This window comes from Prunus dulcis, chromosome 3 (genome assembly GCF_902201215.1).
Source record: "Prunus dulcis chromosome 3, ALMONDv2, whole genome shotgun sequence".
Taxonomy (NCBI): Eukaryota; Viridiplantae; Streptophyta; class Magnoliopsida; order Rosales; family Rosaceae; genus Prunus; species Prunus dulcis.
In genome coordinates this window covers 2565310-2577330 of record NC_047652.1, presented here as the reverse complement: position 1 = coordinate 2577330, position 12021 = coordinate 2565310, and positions in this window count along the sequence as shown.

The following is a 12021-nucleotide window of genomic DNA, read 5'->3' as shown; positions in this document are numbered from 1 at the left end:
AAATTTCCGTAGACTTCTGCCGAAAATTCGGCAGAGTCTCCCCTGTATTTTGACCATTCCCAAAACGTTTCACCTGTCAAACAATCTCAGAAACCCTACCAACAGCCAGACTAAGTCAACAAACAGATTCCAACCTCAGTTCCTTATGTTCAACATGATATCAGAGCATTTTCTAGGGTTTTCAAGGTTGCAAGGATTTTCTGCAAAACTTTACCTTGGCGCGGAAACTATAATTGGCCCGGTGGTGGATCCCAGCGTACTTCTACGGCCTGGGGGCGAAAAACAAGTTGAAAATGTGAGTGGACCAAAATAATGTTCTTCAAAAATAATTCTCATAAACATAATATCCCCCATTGTAAAAGAAATTTAGCTAAATAAAACTAAATACTTACTTTTTATATCACGCATAGTCAATTTAAGGCATTCTATATCAGTCATATTCAAGCTTGAAAGTTTCATGCAAACCACTGAATTCAAAGCTTTCATAAAAGTACTGAAATCCAACGCGTATAAAAACTCAGTATTCAGACCTTTCATAACTGAACAAATAAAAAGGGATCTATGTCCGAAAAATCAGAAAAATTGATTTATAGTAGCTGAAAATCAATATTTAATAAAGAAACTCAGAATCCTTTGAAAATACCACCAGTATGTACCCCTGTCACTTCCGTCAATTCCCTGGCAGGTCTCGGGCGTCACACAGACTTACCCGAGCCGCAAACTGGCGAAATCAGGGGACTATGATCAGCCTGTCCCGCCGGCAGATTCCTCGATGACACCAAGTCAACTCGAGTCGCTCTGGCAGGATGCAGGGGACCGTAGTCAGCCTGATCCGCAATCCTGGCAGGTCTCGGGGACATAAAGTCAGCCGAGCCGCAATCCTGGCAGGTCTCGGGACACCAAGTCTGCCGAGCCGCAAATCCTGGCACTCACGGTCCGAGCGTCCCCGAAACTCGTGAGGCAAAGTCAAGTGCACTGACTGAACTATAATCAGACTGGATGTCCGTAGACATCGGTCCGACTCTGGGTAATCACCATAAAGAAAAACGGGTACGAGGTGGTTTTAAAATAATGTCCTTTTAAAAAGAAATATCTGAATAATAACTGTAAAACTCAAGTCGTGCTGCGGTCTTAACTGATTCAAAACTCAAACTCTGTTTCTGTAACTGGTAAATAAGCAGCACCGACTTATAGCATTATTACTGTACTGCTCATATTCAAAATCGTATTAAAACTTACTCAAAGACTGAATGAAGAAACTTACTCAAATAAACTCATTTATAAAACTCATGTAGATAAAATCATTTATAAAATCTATTTTATATAAAAGCACATCAATTCATATAAAAGCACATCAATTCATATAAAAGCACATCAATTCATTCATGAAATCTGATTTATGAAAGAAGGTCCACTCACAGATGGTCCGAGCTACTTCGATCCCTCGGAGGTCTCCTTTTAAAATCCTGCCGGGCTCCTGGTGCCTGATTACCCCGAAAGATTAAATTAATAAACTGCTGAAATAAAACGAATTTCAACTAAACACCCTGCCCCCGGCTCCTAGAAATACGTGCTTTTCAATTTACAAAAATACTCCTATGCCCACATTAGCCTTTTCGGACAGTTGGACCAGTTTTGGGAGGTCCGACACTCAGCTAAGCGATAACTGTCAGATCGGCCGACCCGGGACCCGTGGGGTCCACGATCTCCGATGGCCAATCTGGACTTCCCTGAAGGTTTCTCACCCAACGGGAACTATATTCTGTGAATTTGGTCTGAAACGGATGGTCGGATTGGCCAAAATCGCATTATCGCTTAAAACCCTAACCCTAGCCCCAGGGTTCGCGATTCCGGAGTATCCGGGACTCCGATTCGCAATCCGTCGAATCCTACGTGATCCTGAAATCACGTAGACCGACATATCCAAAATTCAGCGCGATCCAACTATTACACGACACTGCACCCACGGATCGCGCGATATGGAAAATCTGTTCGGGGCTCAAACGGACTCCGAATCGAGATCCGCGAAATTCCACACGCTCGTGACGACACGAGGGCCACAAATATGCACAGAATTATATCAGTACCCTCGCCCACGCGCTACAGCACGCGCGGGCAGCTTTGGGTGTCCAAAGCGATACCGGGTGGCCGAAAAATCTTGGAACCAAGACTCCAAACTCCTACCCTAGGTAAAACACCCCATTTGGAGTCACTTTTGTTCTTGGACTACTCCCAAAAAGTGACCAGAAACCGTAGTTTCGAAGGGCCGAAGTTTCGGCCAAACTTCAAGTCGTAAATCGAACCCCTTAACGCTAAAATCGATCGAAGCCCATACACCCATCAGCTAGATCACGAAAAAGAGCTCAAAAACCATACCTTACTCGATCGATTTGGTGGAGAAACGAAGGAGAATTTCGAGCTGAAAGTTTGGGTAGCTTCGAACGAACCTCCGTCGGAAAACACGATTTTCCGGCCATCTCAGGGCGGCCCCGGATTTGATGTCGGTTGGAAAAGGTAGGGGACTCGATGGCGGTTCCAACGTCACCGGTCCCGTGGCCATTGGAGCTCGGAGGCGGCCCCAGCACCCTCTGGAAGTCGGTGGCCCGTTTCGTGCAGAGTCTGGGTTTATATAGATGCAACTTCGAAATATTTACGGTTATGCCACTGAGACTCTTTTGACCATAACTTTTTCGTTACAACTCCGGTTCGGGCCCACTCCGTGTCTACGGACTCCTTTCGCCGTGCTCTACGCAATGGCGCAAGCGGAATTCCCAAATTCTTTCTCAATCAAAAAGTCAAATTTTTTCCATTAAAAAAATGCAAGGGCAATTTGGTCTTTTCGCTAAAAGATATTTTCTTTACTTTTTAGATATTTTCTTTCTTTTTAGATATTTTGTTTTGGGTTCTTACATGCAGCCCGGGTAAGCCCTGGGTCCCACCAGCCTGGGCAAGCCCAAGGGCAGATTTTGCCTGGGCTTCAGCCCTAGGGCGCTGATGTCAGTGGTGATGTCACGCTGACATCAGCGAGTCAAAAAAAAATGGAAAAAAAAGGAAAAAAAATCAAAATTTTTTTAAAAAAAATACGAAAAAATTATGGATGTTTTCCCTATAAATACATAACAATTTTATTCACTTTCCCTATAAGTACATAACAAGTTTATATTTTGTTGCATATTCCTTTTTTTTTTCTTGCCCTTGCCGTAACCTTTTGGGGTGGAACCAAAAAAGGCAAGGCTGCCACTATTCACATGAATAGTGGCAGCCCTTACTTGACCTTGCCTTTGCCTTAGCCCTTATGGGTGGAGATGCTCTTAGCCATGGCAAAGGGGGAGTTAGGGCAGTCACTATTCACATGAATAGTGGTTGTCCTTGCAAATAGTATTTTGTGTTTCCACCCATTGCCATGGCTAAGGGCAATTACTATTCATTTTTTTGTTTTTTTACAAATTTTTTAATGAAAATAATTAATTTGGATAATATTTTCGGATAAGATTTTCGGGTTCCTACGTGTCAAGACTATTCATAATCGGATAAAATTTCCGGATAAGATTTTTGGATTCAAATTTCGGATGAATTTCAAAATTCAAATTTCAGATAAATTTTTTGGTTCAAATTTCGGATGAATTTCAAAATTCAAAATTCAGATAAATTTGGGTTCAAATTTCGGATGAATTTCAAAATTCAAAATTCATACAAATTTGGGTTCAAATTTCAGATCAATTTCAAATTTTAGATAAGATTTTCATCCAATCAAATCAAGCCACGTGGCATGTCTATCTTGCCAAAATTTTCTATAAAACCAGAGGCTTAGCTTATACCTCTCACACCACATCTTTCTATATTTTCATTTCTCAGAGTTTAGAATTCATATTTCATTCATTTTCAATGGAAGATTTTAGGAGATGCTTGGAGAGACAAGAGCGAGAAACAAATGAGAGAAACCGTAGAGCAAATGAAATCAATGAGTTGCAGAGACAAGTCGATGAACAAGTTGTCATAGCAGTGGTTTTGCAAGATGAAGAGAAAGGTCACCGTCGTGGTTCACAAGTCGGCCGCCGCTGGAATGTGGACAGACATAGGCATTCTCGGGGTAAGAATCTTTTGGAAGATTATTTTATCCCAACTTCTTTGTACTCTGATGTTGATTTTCGAAGGCGATTTAGAATGCAACCCCATTTGTTCAATAAAGTCATGCATGATATTTGCAATTATGTTGCATACTTTGACAGGACCCGACCCAATTTCCACTTTGGAATTCGAGCCAAGTCCTGTGCGTGTCCGACACCTGGCGAATGTCGGGCACAAAAGACCTTTTTACCCTTCTGACTTCAATTTCTCTTTAAATTTCCTTAGACTTCTGCCAAAAATTCGGCAGAACCTCCCCTGTATTTTTGATTTAACCCAAAATTTTCACCTGTCAAACAATCTCAGAAACCCTACCAACAGCCCGACTAAGTCAACAAACAGATTCCAACCTCAATTCCTTATGTTCAACATGATATCAGAGCATTTTCTAGGGTTTTCAAGGGTGCAAGGATTTTCTGCAAAACTTTACCTTGACGCAGAAACTATGATTGGCCTGGTGGTGGATCCCGCGTACTTCTACGGCCTGGGGGCGAAAAACAGGTTGAAAATGTGAGTGGACCATAAAATAATGTTCTTCAAAACGATTCTCATAAACATAATATCCCCCATTGTAAAAGAAATTTAGCTAAATAAAACTGAATACTTACTTTTTATATCACGTATAGTCAATTCAAGGCATTTTATATCAGTCATATTCAAGCTTGAAAGTTTCATACAAACCACTGAATTCAAAACTTTCATAAAAGTACTGAAATCAAACGCGAATAAAAACTCTGTACTCAGACCTTTCATAACTGAACAAATAAAAAGGGATCTATGTCCGAAAAATCAGAAAAACTGATTTATAGTAGCTGAAAATCAACATTTAATAAAGAAACTCAGAATCCTTTGAAAATACCACCAGTATGTACCCCTGTCATTTCCGTCAATTCCCTGGCAGGTCTCGGGCGTCACACAGACTTACCCGAGCCGCAAACTGGCGAAATCAGGGGACTATGATCAGCCTGTCCCGCCGGCAGATTCCTCGATGACACCAAGTCAACTCGAGTCGCTCTGGCAGGATGCAGGGGACCGTAGTCAGCCTGATCCGCAATCCTGGCAGGTCTCGGGGACATAAAGTCAGCCGAGCCGCAATCCTGGCAGGTCTCGGGACACCAAGTCTGCCGAGCCGCAAATCCTGGCACTCACGGTCCGAGCGTCCCCGAAACTCGTGAGGCAAGTCAAGTGCACTGACTGAACTATAATCAGACTGGATGTCCGTAGACATCGGTCCGACTCTGGGTAATCACCATAAAGAAAAACGGATACGAGGTGGTTTTAAAAATAAATTCCTTTTAAAAAGACATATCTGAATAATAACTGTAAAACTCAAGTCGTACTGCGTCTCTACTGATTCGAAAATCAAACTCTGTTTCTCTAACTGGTAAATAAGCAGCACCGACTTATTGAACTATTACTGTACTGATCATGTTCAAAATCGTAATAAAACTTACTCAAAGACTGAATGAAGAAACTTACTCAAATAAACTCATTTATAAAACTCATTTATATAAAATCATTTATAAAATTGATTTATATAAAAGCACATCAATTCATATAAAAGCACATTAATTCATTCATGAAATCTGATTGATAAAAAGAAGGTCCACTCACAGATGGTCCGAGCTACTTCGATCCCTCGGAGGTGTCCTTTTAAAATTCTGTCGGGCTCCTGATACCTCACTCGACTGATTCGGTTGAGAAACGGAGGAGATCGAGCGGTTGGAAGTTCGTGTCGCACCGTCGGCTTCCATGGTTTTTTCCGGCCGACTCCGGCCACGGCAGCGGCGGCGCTGGGTCGAGGGTTGTTGGCCGTCGTGTCGTGGTTCATTTGGGACCGGTCCCGGAGATCGGCCCCAAGTGTGGTGGCCTGGGGAGCGGTCTGAAGGCGCGGAGGTCGCTGTCGAATTCGAACGGGAGGAGAGAGAGAGGGCTGACGGGGGAGAAGAGAGAGAGAGCTATAAAAATCTGACTTTTTGACCAAATTACCATTTTGCCCATCGCGGTTTTTAAACCATAACTTCTTCGTTACGGCTCCGATTCGGGTCTACTCCGTGTCTACGAACTCCTTTCGCCGCGCTCTACGCAATGGCGTAGGCGGAATTCCCAAATTCTTTCCCGATTAAAAAGTCAAATTTTCCCCATTAAAATATGCGAGGGCAATTTGGTCATTTCGCTAAAAGATATTTTCCTTACCTTTTTAGATATTTTCTTTCTTTTTGATATTTTGTTTTGGGTTCTTACATACTTTATTCAAAAGTGTGATGCTGCTGGAGTTTTGGGGCTTCTTCCGGAGCAAAAGCTTACAGCTGTTATACGAATGTTGGCGTATGGAGCATCTGCTGATCAGGTGGATGAGATTGCCCGGATGGGGAAGTCTACTACGTTGGAGGCTTTGGTAAGATTTTGTCAAGCAGTTGAAACTCTGTACACTAGGGAGTACCTGCGTAGACCTATTCCCAGGGACTTCTAACGGCTTCTACAAAAAGCCGAAGTTCGAGGATTTCCAGGAATGATTGGTAGCATCGACTGCATGCACTGGCAGTGGAAGAATTGCCCAACTGTCTTGCAAGGTGATTACGGAAATAGAAAAGGCCAAAAAAGTATCATCCTTGAAGCCGTTGCTGGCTTCGACACATGGGTTTGACATGTCTTCTTTGGAGTTGCAGGATCCCAAAATGACCTCAACGTGCTGGGTCAATCCCCGGTCTTCAACGATGTATTCAGAGGCCAGGACCCCAATATCACCTATCAAGTCAACAATACAGTGTACCAGACGAGGTATTATCTAGCTGACGGCATCTACCCTAAGTGGACCACTTTTGTCAAATCCATTGCGAATCCCCGATCCAGAAGCAAAAATTATTTGCTACATATCAAGAGGGATACAGGAAAGATGTCGAAAGGTGTTTTGGCATCCTTCAAGCTCGGTGGTTGATTATCTGAGGTGCGGCCCGTATGTTTGATGAGGAGATCCTCAGAAGCATTATGATGACTTGCATCATCCTCCATAATATGATTGTGAAGGATGAGTACGATTATGATGTTTTAGAGGTCTACCAACCGGATCCAATGAACACGCCCTTGACACGGATTTATGAAAGGCCCATAGGGCCAAGTGGAGAACCGTTTGAGCCGGAACCGTTGGTGAGGGATGGTCGTTTCATGACCCGGATGATAGATCGATATACAGAGATGCAATCTTCGTATATTCATGAAATGCGTCAAGTTCACTTGATAGAGCATCTATGGGCGGTGAAAGGCAATGAAGATGAATGATGGAATATAGATGCTTTGGTTATGTTTTATTTAGTTATGGTTAGGTTGTGTTGTATTTTTATTTATTATGGTTTGGTTGTGGTTTATTATTATTATTGTGCCTTGTTTGTAGTTTTTTTATTTTAATTTTGTTTTGTTTGCAGTATGGAATATGTTGAATAAAAAGGTATTTTATTGAATGCTTTGTTGATTAAATAAAGAAATCCAATACAAGTCGTTAAGAATTACTACTACTCAAACAAAATACATGAATTACAACAACTTTAATAGAAAACATGAAAAATACAAATACGTAAAAGGTATGCTAACTAATTTAATGGTTTCCATCATTTAACCAATCCGTGTTGCTAGGCCCATCATTCCGGAAAAGTCTTCTTCTCATAACATCCCTTCGTTTTAGCTTCCAAAATTGTTTTGTTTCGGGGGACATGTGACTTGTATCCATCGTCATGGTTTCCCGATCCGTCTTGTCCATATCTTTTTTGCGCAAATACTTCATTTCTCGTGCATACTCGACTTGAAGGGCCAACTCGTTATCCTGGCGTTTCTGCTCTATTTCAATTCTTATGCCGTTTTGCCTTGCAATTTCCTCCAAAAACTTTGAATTATTATTGCTTGAATTACCCGCTTTCTTTGCTTTGTGGCCTTTCGGCCAATAGGCCTTGGCTCCTTTTCGATGGGTGAGTCTTGACTCATAGGGGAATCGAGAGGTGAATCCGATGCCATTGAATCACAGAGTGGCGTCTCGTTTAACACAACGGCAGGACCCGTCGGAATAATTATGAAGTGTTTGCAATATTTCACCACCTCCCAGCATTCATGATGGTTGAAACTTTTTTCCTACCCCCGATTGCACCGAACCACATATGTGCTTGAATCATCTATTTAACAAAAAAATGGAAATGCAATAAATATTTAAAATATATTGGATATGCAAGTAACCAAAAAAAATAAAAATTGGAAATGCAATTAACCTTACAAATAAATTAGAAGTGCAAGAAAATTAAGAAACAATTGGAAATGCGAGAAATATTAACAACATATTGAAAATGCAAGAAATATTAACAAAATATTGAAAATGCAAGAAATATGAACAAAATATTTAAAATGCAAGAAATATTAACAAAATATTGAAAATGCAAGCAATATTAACAAAATATATATATTAGGAGATTAAACTTAATAAAATAAAAATTATAAAATACTTACCTCGTTAGTACGATTTTCCCCGCTTCTATAGTTGTCCATCGCTTTTGCCAGGGCATCTCTCCATTTTCCCAACTCTTTATTGAGAATTTTCCACCTACTAGATAATGTCATCTCCGTATGAGTAGACCCCGGAATTTTTTCACAAAATTCGGCATGAATTTTTTTTCCACATATGAAAAAATTTCATCTCATTGCCGGACACGGGACAATGACAAATTTGGAGCCAAGCCTCACACAAGGAAACATCTTCCATGGTGCTCCAAGCCCCTCCGGTTTCGATAGAAGAAGCCATAAAAATATGAAATCAAAATACAAGGTGAAAAAGAGGAAAATGTTGAGTAAAGAGTGAATAATAGTAGAAGTATAATGAAATGTATGAGGATTGGTGTTGAAAGTGAAGGGTATTGATAGGTATTTATAGAAAAAAAAATCAGATTTTTTTAAAAAAAATTTAGATTTTTTTTTTTTCATAATTTTATTGCCCAAAAAATGCCAGCCTTTGGATTAGATTCGGAGAAGCTGATTGGAGCGCTGGGGGGGCGACAAGTGGCTTCTTCCCGTTGGAGCTGGCGTCGCGTTGACGTCAGCGCGCGCTGGTTCAAATTTTTTTTTACCGTTGGCCCGTGCGAGCTCGCTGACGTCAGCGTGACACAAGCGTTGACATCACAACCTGCGGGCTTCACCTCGAGCTGAACTGGCCTTCGGGCTGGCCCGAGTTGGTGGGACCCACTCCCAGCCCTGGCTTGGGCTCATCGCTGGAACTAATTCCCCCCCAGCAGGCTGTTGGACTTGCTCTTAGACCAAGTCGATCTTCTGATTCTAATTCTCATATGTATTTTGAATTTAGTCTCTTCTTAAACACGTGATATTTTTTTTTTCTCATTGAATTTAATTTCTTAAATAAAAAAAAAAAGATGTTACCTGTTTAATAATTGGTTAAATATGTTATTGAACAACATGCTTGTTTTTGTTTTTGTTTTTTTTGGGACAAATCACAGAATACATGTTTGACACAATCCAAACCTGACTCAACAAGTTTATTAAATTGGTCGAATTTGGATTGAACATTCTTGACACGTTTATTAGTCTAACATAACACATCTCAATACCAACCCTAATTCTCATACATAAAATATCAATTACAGCCTCATCATGCCATTAGCTATTCAAACAAATAAATAAATATTTATTTTTTCTTTAGTTGCCAAATTACACAGATCCTTTGTGGTATGAATCATATGTCAATGTCCCTTTCTTTGTAAAAGTTCTTAATAATATCCTTGTGGTTAAGCAAGTTACCAATATCCAATTTAAACCCAACTTTTCACCTCAATTTTGTTCAAATTTACCCATGTAGAGCCATGTATAATGGTGCAAATGGCAATTTAAGGCATTGGAGTCTGTTTGACACTTCTTGAAAGGAATTTTTCATAGCTCACCTTAGAGCAACTCCACCCCTTAGGACAAAGTCTAAGGCAAGGGCAAGCAAGGGCTGACACTATTCACGTGAATAGTGTCAGCCTTGCCATTTGTGGTTCCACCCACAAGGGCAAAGTCTAGGGCAAGTCTAGGGCAATTACTATTCATTGTACTTTATTTCCTATTTTTTTATACTTTAAATCATTAATTTTGATAATCTTTTGTAATTAAATTTTCGGATAAGATTTTCTGATGTGAATCTCGGTTGCCACGTGTCTTATTCCAGATAAAATTTTCGGATATTCATTAATAAAAATTATAATCTCAGATTTTCGATAAAATTTTCACCCTCTAAAATTGTGCCACGTGTCCCATGTCAGATAAGATTTTCAGATATTTTTAAAAAATTATAATCTCATATTTCAGATAAGATTTTCACCCTCTAAAATTGTGCCACGTGTCCCATGTCTGATAAGATTTTCAGATATTTTTTTACAAATAGTGATCTCAGATTTCAGATAAGATTTTCACCCTCTAAAATTGTGCCACGTGTCATCTCTATCTTCTGAATCCCTCTATATAACTACACCATCAACACCACTCCTCTCACACCATCTCTGATATATTCCTTCATTTCTCTGATTTTACAAAACACATTATACTCTCAATGTCAAACTTCAGGAGGGTGTTGGAGAGGCAACAGAAAGAATGGGAAGAAATCCGGCGTAGACGTGAGGAAGAAGATCGGGACGCGATGAAGAAGAGGAAGAAATGCTTGAAGTAGCGGCGGTGTGTATGATGAATCAATCAAGCCAACACCATCGTCGTCGTGCCCCGAATGTGGACAGACGCAGAGAGTCTCGGGGTAAGAATCTCTTGGAGGATTACTTTATCCCAAATTCGTTATATCCTGCTCATAAGTTTCGAGAGAGATATAGAATGCAGCCACATTTGTTCCAAAAAATCATGCATGATATTTGTAATTACGACACATACTTCATTCAAAAGCATGATGCTGTTGGAGTTTTGGGTCTTATCCCGGAGCAAAAACTTACAGCTGCTTTGCGGATGCTTGCTTATGGGGCATCTGCAGAGCAGGTGGATGAGATTGCAAGGATGGGAAAATCTACTATCCTAGAGTGCTTGGTGAGATTCTGTGATGCAGTGGAAAATTTGTACACGAGGGAGTACCTTCGCAAACCCACTCCGAGGGACCTGCAAAGGCTTCTACAAAAAGGCGAGGCTCGAGGTTTCCCAGGAATGATCGGAAGCATCGATTGCATGCATTGGCAGTGGAAGAATTGTCCTACTGCGTGGCAAGGAGAGTATGGGAATCGGAAGGGCCAAAAAAGTATCATTTTGGAGGCCGTAGCTTCATTCGACACTTGGGTTTGGCATGCCTTTTTTGGGGTTGCCGGATCTCAGAATGACCTCAATGTCCTTGGTCAATCCCCGGTGTTCGACGAGGTATTGCGAGGTCATTCCCCTCAGGTCACATACCAAATCAACAATACCGTATACTCTGGTGCATACTACCTTGCCGACGGAATTTATCCTAGGTGGACGACATTCGTGAAAACAATTCCGAATCCCCAATCCGAGAAGGAAAGAAGCTTTGCTTCCTTTCAAGAAGGTTACAGGAAAGACGTGGAAAGGTGTTTCGGTATCTTGCAAGCTCGTTGGGCAATTATCAGGGGTGCTGCTCGGATGCTAGACGAGGAGGTGCTGAGGAGTATTATGATGACTTGCATCATCCTCCACAACATGATTGTGGAGGATGAGTATGACTACGATGCTCCAGAGGTGTTTGAACCCGATCCTATGAACACGGCGTTGACAAGAATATATGAAAGGCCGATGGGACCAAATGGACTACCATTGGAGCCCGAACCGTTACTTCAGGATGGTCGATTCAACAACCCCATGATTGATCGTTATCAAGAAATGCAATCTTCATATGTTCACGAAAGACGTCAAGTTGACTTGATC